A 9,462-nucleotide genomic window follows, 5' to 3' on the forward strand; every position below is an offset into this window, starting at 1 on the left:
TTCTAAAGCCTGTCATTGTTTTATTAATAATAATAATAATAATAATAACGGTTGGACATAGCTGAATCAACTTTCATGAAGAATGGTAGATTACAAACCTAAATATGAATTTTTGAAATTTCGCGTAATGGGGGGGATTTATTTATTTTTTTCAGACTGATTAGACTGCTGGGGGATGTGGCTGGTGCCTGGCTCTGCCTGGGGGGGCGTCCCGCCGCGCTCCGTATGGCCGACATGGTTCGGGGGGGTGCCGTGGGGGGTCTCCGGTTGTGCTGCTCGGCGCATCCCTGGGGCCCGCAGTGCCGTGTGCCCGTCTGCGCCATCTACCCTCTCCGGTGGCCCGCCATGCGGACGGGCCGGGCTCCTACCGGACAGGCCTCCGACATGGACACTTCACATCACACACTCCCAGCTGGCCTGGTTCACCCACTTGTTGCACCACACTCACAGGGCAACTTGCAGCATCCCTGCTGGCCCTGGCCCGCCGGCGGGTGCCCGCTGGCTGCCCGTTTGGCGTTGCTCTGGCCGTCTGCTGGGCGTGGGCCTTGGCTCCTCTGCTGGGGTCTCGGGCGGGGGGCTCTCTGGGCCCTCCCCTCGGGAGTTGGGTGCTTGGGTGTTGGTGGGTGGGGGGGCGGGATGCTGGCGGGGGGCCTTGGGGTTGGGGGTTGGGGTCGGTGGCGGGATGCGCTGGGAACTTGGCTGCTTGGGGCTTCCTCGGATGTGTGTGTGGGGGGCGGTGGCTGCCTCTCGGCCTGGGATCTTAGGGGCATCTGGGGGGTTGCTCGGCCATGGGGGGGTGGCCTGGGGCTCCCTGGCCCCCACTCTTTCTGCTGGCCTGGCTGCATCTGCGGGCCCGGGGCAGTTCCTGGGTTTGCAGTAACGGTTTTTGCACATATACTGGTATACGATGCACTGGCACGCCTTGGGATGTGGGATAAAACTCATACTGGGCTTAACTTTAGACACGTTAATCCCAAATACCTTTAGGAACTACCACTCACTCATTCCCCCTGTCCACAGCCACCACCATTATAGCTAAGATTCACACTTGTCACCATACTGACTGGATTACACAACATAATAAGCACAATATATTCTACAACTTCACATCTCACCCTCACTGTATAACAATCTATTCTTCCCCACCCTTTTTATTTCCTATCTTGAGTCTCTCCCCTCTGCTCCCTTTCCCCTCCCCCTCCCCCTCCACTTAGGTGTAACACTGCTCTCCCTTTTTATATCCTCCCTATAATAAAAGATTTCTTACCCTTCCTTAGGGAGGGCTGGTGATGGTCACAATTAAGCAATAAAATAAATCAATTTATTTTATTGCAATAACAAAACATGCATTGCTGTCTCATAATAATTGCACTTGTTGTAGTGTTGACCTTTGACAGCATGTGCAGACAAGAGAAAAAAAAAAATCAGTAGCCTCGGTTGATATGGGTTCCCCTCCAAACTTTATTTGAATCTTTCATGGTGTAAGGTCTATCTCTGGTTAAAATGTTAATCATGCTAACAGAGGTGACCTAAGGTGTTGATGTTGATGATTTTAAATGTTTTTACTGCTGATTTAAAATGTTTTTACTGCTGATTTGAATGTTCTTATTGATTTTCAAGCTGTTGATGCGCTATACAAATAAATTTGTCTTGCCTTGCCTAATGGTTAAGGCAGTGGGCTTATAATCAGAGATCTGGTCCGAAACCCTAACTGCTCCCTGGGTGCTACACTGTCTGCTCACTGCTCCTCAGGTTAAATGGGTAAATAGCAGAAATGTGACATAAAGTCTATTCTATCAGTCAAACAAAATAAACACTGCTGAAAATATTACCACCTTGGTCGGGTTCAAAATCACACTGATTTTAATTGTTATTATAACTTCATAAATTATGTTTTTATTTTTTTTAACTGAAGACAATACTTTTTTATAGTATATAAATAGCTATAAATATATTCATAGCAAAATGAGTTAAGGATCTAACTATATCTAAGTTGGAACATTCATAAAAAGTCTATTGAGCAAATAAATAAAGGTTATAGCTAATTCCCATTATGTCAAAGCCTCACTAAGCCTCGGTTACTTTATAGCATTTACAGTAGGTTTTGCTCAGCTGATTTTTCTCCGTAAAGTTAGCATGTGCTCCCAGTTGCTGTTCATTAGGTCTCCCACATTAAAACTAATCCTGTTTGTGCAGCTGACTAAGTTTAAACGCATGTCTGAATGTAGATCCTAATGATTGCTTACACTGATAAACAGATATCCGGTGGTGGTCCAATCAAAAAAATTCCCTTCTTCGCTTCAACAGATTCAGAAATTAGATTTGTGTTTCGTGTCTTCCTCACAGACTTTATTTGATCAGCAATCAGAAACTTGAATGTAAGAGGATGCAAACAACTGCAACAACTTCTTTCTTTCTTTCTTTCTTTCTTTCTTTCTTTCTTTCTTTCTTTCTTTCTTTCTTTCTTTTATTTTATCAGTTTATTTATTTTGTTTTCCCACTCCTGGGCATCAGTAAACAACACTACCATTCTCTTTTTGATAGCAGATGGAGAAATTAGATTCATGTAATGATTTATGTGTGTAGAGATACAGTATACTGCTACTTTGGTCATTTACAACACAATATAGTCTTTGTTGAAACCTGCATGTTTGACATTTACATAAATAACTCCAAACCTTTAAAGTGGTTGGTTCGTTTGCAGAAATAAAACATACATTTTTTCAATTTTAAGATGTACCGTACACAAAAATTTGAGCTTTGAAAAGTAACGTATTTATGGGTTTTGAGAAAAGCTGCTGGCAGGTATAAGGAACTAATTTAATGATGCTGGTTCACTCATGACTAAAGAAAACAGTTCAATGAAGAGGAGGAAGGGCTCATTCTGAGGACAGGAGATCACAGGGTCTGTAGATGGGACGTGCACGACGTGCAGCAGGGGAGTCAGGTGACGCAGAGCAATAACAAGTGAAATCCTAACAACAATAAGAGGAAATTCATTTGTCTGCTTGATTATTCAATGGATTTGTTGTTTGTATGATTCAGACAATTTTATGGTCACAATCGCTGAATGGATGAATGAAGGTCAGAAATGATATTTTAGTGTCAACAATTGTTTGAGATTATTTGAGGAAAATGAAACAAAGCGATCACTTCAAGTCAACTGTGCATCAGTGCAATGATTTAATCCAACATGACTTGGTTAGTTTTTTTATCTTTGAATTAAAATCCTTTGTTGACTCTCTTGGATTTTTCATTTCTCCATGTTTTAACACAGAATCTCCCAATTTTCTGGTCACCCACACCAGCAGCTTTGTCATCATTTTTTTACTGTCCACATGCTGCCTTCCATTTCTCTTGCTTTCTAAATAAATCCTCAGGATTAGATTCCAGTGTCCTGGCAAAAAGGAGAGGGAGGAGCCAGAGTCAGAGGTCAAAGGTTAACCTACGACCTTTGGCCTGTGAGCAGGATCCTACTGTGTGCAGCTTCTGGGAGTCAGTGTATGTGTGCATTCAGATGGGAGTGGTAGCATATTAAACAGAAACACTAGACAGAAAGAGAGACTTATTTCATTATACTTATAAATACTCCTCATTCTAGTTCTCTGATTTTTTTTTTTTTAAGGAGATGTCACTTTTTCAAAAGTGCATATGAGAGCTTCTAAAGGTTATGTATTGTTTTTGTTTTTTTTATTTTTTTATCAGTTTTTACATTTTTTCTTTCTTCTACCAAAAACAATCACTGGCATGTTTATTTACCTATTATCATTTTGTCAACAGCAAAACGGTTTCCTGAGGGAAGAAGGTGATTCATTGAGTCATTTACATACACTGCCTGGCCAAAAAAAAGTCACATACTTAGCTTTGATTAAGGCACATCATCGCTTTCCACAGTTATTTCTGCCCAAAGTTGCAACAATGTTCCTCCAAGATCTTGTATTGATGACGGGAGATTTGGACCAGAGCGCAAAGTCTTCTCCAGCACATCCCAAATATTATATGATAGAGATGTCTTATGATCCCTAAACCACTTTTTCACTATATATTTGATCCCTATGAAACCTGGAATAGTCATCTTGGAATATGCCTGTGCCTTCAGGAAAGAAGAAATACATTGATGTTATTAGTCAGTATAAAAGTAAGTAGCCCCTAGATCATAGCCCCGCCCCCACAGCTATAAAGCTCATTAGCCCCAATCCCTTGAGTTCCCACTGCTCTTTCACTCACTTTCACTGTTAAACACAGCTCTAAGTCCTACTGTTGTTTTTCTATTATTTCACAAAACTTCTCAGTGTTTGGAATCACAATTTTAAACATTTTATTTATTTTTTTTACAATAACATTCCTTCCACAAAGACGATGTCCTTTCAGTTTTTAACATTGCTTTAGGCAGTACTTATATTTTAGTTGCTGCTTATACATGACAATAATTTGAGTCTTTTGAAACAGGTATTTTACACATGAGATGCTACTCACTGCATCAGTTAAGGTTAAACTTGTTTCCAGCTTAAACACAGTCATCATTCCATGGGAGGCTGCTACCTATTTACTTAAATCCATGTGTTGACCATTCAATGGCCAGCCAATGTATTTGAGATGTCATTCCATTGTAGCCATAATGGAAATAGACCTTTCAACAGCAGGATGATCATCCCATTTACAGTCATCACTGATTTATTTCATATTTTCTTTGATCGTACATTTAACCTTTTCACTGCAGATTAAATTGCTAGTAGTTGGAAAAAGTTATTGCAGTTAAAATAGCTGCTTGTTGCTTGTAACTACAACCCATTATAAAGAGGGGAAAGTTCAAAGAAATAACCCTGTTACATTTAGTTTATGTAGTTTTGAGGTTTCTGGTTTTACTTGACTGTTCAAACCCACTTTAATATAAGCAACAGGTTATCCAGCATGTTGCCTAATATAAGACAAATGCTGCGAGAACAATAGAGGCAAACTTCAACTTCTAAAATGAACATTACTCCATATTCTTTTTTTCTTATTTAGATCACTTCCTGTCTTTAGGATGGAGATTGGTGCAGGGGGTACATTGTTAAACAGCGATGGTGGTGAGGAGGAGGAGGAGGGGGACGAGGGTGGGAAAGGGGGAGGAAAAGAGAAGCAGATGTTCATCAGGTCTTTAAACCCCCTCCTCCTCTTGCTTTATTATTTCACTCGTAATTGTAGCCTCTTATCTGAAGCCTGTGAGGAATGACTTCACCTAAACACAAGAGTTTCAATTGTTCCCAGTGTGTGTGTGTGTGTGCGTGCGTGCGTGTACGCGCACGCGCGAATACTTGTACATGCCGTGAGTCTAGTATTCTTATTCTTAAGGGAGACTTTTTTAATCTTTCCTGACAATTGCCACGGTCACATGATGCTTCTTAATGTTCAATTAGTTATTCCGAATTAAATTATGAATCCGTGTGAATGTCCCCATGTTTATGCCTCCGTCCATCCACTCTTTTCATTATATCCATGTCTTCTAAGGCTCTTTGAAATAAAAAGCCTCGGCTCTAGTCCGGCCCGGTATTTTGGATTGACTGGCCGAGCATGCACAGAACGACCGGAATTAACTTAAAGTGGAATTATTCATTTTGGAAATAAAATCGGAATAAACCAGCCACCTAATTTGAACTTAAGTTTATTTCGGAAGGCAGTGGCTATCTGTACGGTTGCCTTGTCAATATACCGACATTTTATCCGTACGCATCGCACCTCATTAGCCAGTTTAGGTCATGTGATAGGTCAGTCATTGGCCAGTTTAGGTCATGTGACTAAGACCAGGGGTTGTCCGTATGGCAACCGTACTAATACACTTTCAATTCGGAATTACATTTGCATTCGGAATTAATTGTTTACAAGATCAGTTTAAAGAGGATTTAACTTTCATTCTGAATTAAATAGGATTTAAAGTACCCATGTACACATGGCCAATGAAAACACAAACCACTTTTATGTTGAAGACCATTTCTATCTGATGCATTACTGTGTTGGTTATTCTCCCATCTTCTTAAAGCTCAACGTTACAACGCTGGGTCACCTTTACAAGTCTCATCAAATATGTAACAGAAGTTGGGTCAATGAATGGAGCTAATTGTGTTACAGCAGGAAGATTCACAACATGATGAGGCATTATTAAACGCCTGATTGTCCAATGCTAAATTTCACATCTAGTATCAACCATAACAATTTCATTCATCCTTTTTGCAACAACAATTCCTCCCCAGTTTGTCTCCCTCACATTTCTCCTATTTCTTTTAAATAGCCCCCAATTCTGCCTCTCCATCCTCCTCATCTCCCCCATCACTTTCTGACTAACAAGCCCCGGCCCTGTCCTATTCACCATACACTGGTACTTCCAGTGTGTGTGTGTGTGTGTGTGTGTGTAGGAGGGTGGGACATTAGTTTGTTAAGTTAGTTCTGAAGCTCATTGAGCTCACTGTGTTCCAAAGGCTCTGCAGCCCAGCTGGACTCAACAAGTAGCAAGGACTCTCTTTCAATGCCCTCACCTCATTCTCCTCCCTTCCCCCCCCCCCCCCCCCCCCCCCCCCCATCTCCTTCAAACTCAGAGTAAAATTAAATCCCAAAATAATAAATGTTTTAATCTCCAGCATACAGCTATTGCAGTGGGAGAATTACAATGTTGAAGAGATGGAATCACATTAACAGAAAAATGGTTACCACAGTCTGTCCTCTGAGAGTTGTGCTTATTTGTCATAAGAACAAGGCAATGCAAGACAAATTTATTTGGATAGCGCATTTCATACACATGGCAATGCAATGTGCTTTACATGATCAAAAAGTGCAACAAAAACTTTCAACAGCTTAAAAATCAATTAGAGCATTAAAATCAGCAGTAAAAACATTAAATCAACAATAATATGATTAAAAATCTCTCTCTCCGTCATTCGTTGTAGATAAAAATAGATCACATTGGATGCTGACTTCAGCTCTGCTGGCAGTTTGTTCCACTTCTTTGCAGCATAACAACTAAAAACTGTGTCCCCATGTTTGCTGTGAGCTCTGGGCTCCACTATCTGACCTGTGACCATAGATCTGAAAGACCTGCTGGGTTCATACCTGACTAATATCTCACTGATGTATTCTGGACCAAACCACAGATTTATACACCAGCAGCAGAACTTTAAAGTCTATTCTGAGGCTGACTGCGAGCCAGTGTAAAGACTTTGAAACTGGTGTAATGTGTTCTGACCTCTTTGTTCTGGTTAAGACCCGAGCTGCAGCGTTCTGAACCAGCTGTAGCTGTTTGATGCAACATAACATTACACCTAGGAATCAGGTGGGTAGAACCATACTGTTGATACTGAACTGATTGATTTTTATCTGGAGGTTTTTTTTTAATTCATACAACAAACATTAATAATAGAACAAAGGGAAACCGGATTAACTCCTACATTGTTTATTGTTAAACAGAAAATCATGTGTTTTAAGTCCCTGTCTGCATTTTAACTGCAATAGGTCTTTATTATCAGGTATATTAAAACCACATGCATATTGCAGATCAGAATAACCAAAATAATTAGAATTTTTTTTTTTCCAAAGATGGAAGAAAGTCTTTTGCACTTTTTATGCAGTCATCCAAAAAAAGACATTGAGAAAACCTTAACATGATGACTGGTTTTTGCCAGATACAACCGGGGAAAACACCCTGTCCCAAAACAGTTGAGAATCCATCATCTTCCTGTGCCAGTCAAATTTCTGTCAGTCAAAAAAGCTTAAACATCAGGAGCATCGCACCAGATACAGCATAGCACTCCTCCTCATACAAAACAGCCTTATTGACACTGTGAGCACAAGAAAGTGCAATGGTGTGTGTGCACTTGGTTGGTATAGGCTTTGACTTCCTGTTTTTGAGACTGTCATCAAAGTGAATGTGGAACTGTGCACGGAAACAAGGCACACAACAGCAAACAGGTAAATATGATTTTGGCTCTTACCTGACCCATAGACCTATATCAATGTGACCCGATGCAAACTTGTTATGTTGCGCGATGTGCGTGCAGAAAAGTAGAGGCGTGGCTTCAGGTAGATTGGGAGAGGCAGTGGGAGGAAGTGGAACTGTTTAGGGCGGGACATCGAGAAGTCCTCTCAGAAACTGCAGATAGCGGCTTTAAATAAATGATATTGAAGAAAAAAAGTGTTGTTGCATGTTACATGTAGTCTTAGTAGTCATGTCCAAAACTAAAATTGATTATGTAATTGTTTGTTTTGTTTTGTTTTGTTTTGTTTTGTTTTGTTTTGTTTTGTTTTGTTTTGTTTTGTTTTGTTTTGTTTTGTTTTGTTTTGTTTTTGGCCTTTGACATAAGTACCGTATGTTATAGTTCAATACCCAACAACATGATGTCTTTCATTCACTGAGTCATAGGAACAGAAACCTGAGACACCAGAACATTTTTAGCTTCAAATCATACAGATCAATCCCCAGGTTGCTCCAAGAGCCCCGAGGCTGTTTAAAGTTAGCTACAGTACCCCATTACATCATATGGGGGATGGTGAGTTTTAATCCCTCTGTCAAACACAGCCTAGCACACACACAAATAAGAACTTAATGGGAACCACTTGGCTGGACCAAAACAAAGCTTTTTGTTCCACTGTGTTATCAGCTGAACTTTAAGAGACTTATAGCAAAAAGTCCTGCATGAACTCTAGCTGCGATCAGTCAAATATGAATGATGTTTATGTCTGTGTTTAGTGTGAGTCAGACGGTTAGAAGCTGTGGAATTTTTCACACATCTGCCTTTAGCTTTGAAATCAAAGACTTTGCTCCTCCTCGTCCGTCTCACAGGGATAGCTTGTCTCTGTGATGCTCCCCATCTGTTCACTTACCCTGTTTGTTGCCTGGCTATGTTTTTTCCTGCTCTGCCTTTTCTTGCTGACTTGTTTGTCCACATTTTTTTTGGTTTTTGTTACTTTTAGTTCACTATGTTGTTGCAACTTCCTTTGTAATTAGATTAAATGTTAGAAATTGTTTTTTCTTCTAAACAAGAAAACAGCAAGTAGTTGAATTACCATCATCATAATTATTCAGATACACAATTACAAATACAACACTAATACAAAAAATTAATTGGAATAACATTTCATTCAATTACAAATCATAATTTTTTTTTTTAGGATGATGTTTTTGTTAGTTGAAAAACCCTTAGAAGCTTTCCTGTCCAGAGAATTTAAAAGGATGGGTAGGTATTAATATTTATAAAATGTGTCAAAAAATATGTCACTCAGATGGGTTCAGCAACCTCAACTAAAAACATTGTGTTTCAGTTTTAAGCCTAATATTGATCAATCACACTGAGAAGGTCTCTGGAAACTAGTGTTCATTTTGTCGACTAAAACTTTTCGTCAACTATGTTTTTTGAGTGACAATAACTAGACTGTGACTAATTAAAAAAAAATAACATATTAAAATACATTTAGACTTATGTCAACTAATAAAAT

This window comes from Gouania willdenowi, chromosome 13 (assembly GCF_900634775.1).
Source record: "Gouania willdenowi chromosome 13, fGouWil2.1, whole genome shotgun sequence".
NCBI lineage: Eukaryota > Metazoa > Chordata > Actinopteri > Blenniiformes > Gobiesocidae > Gouania > Gouania willdenowi.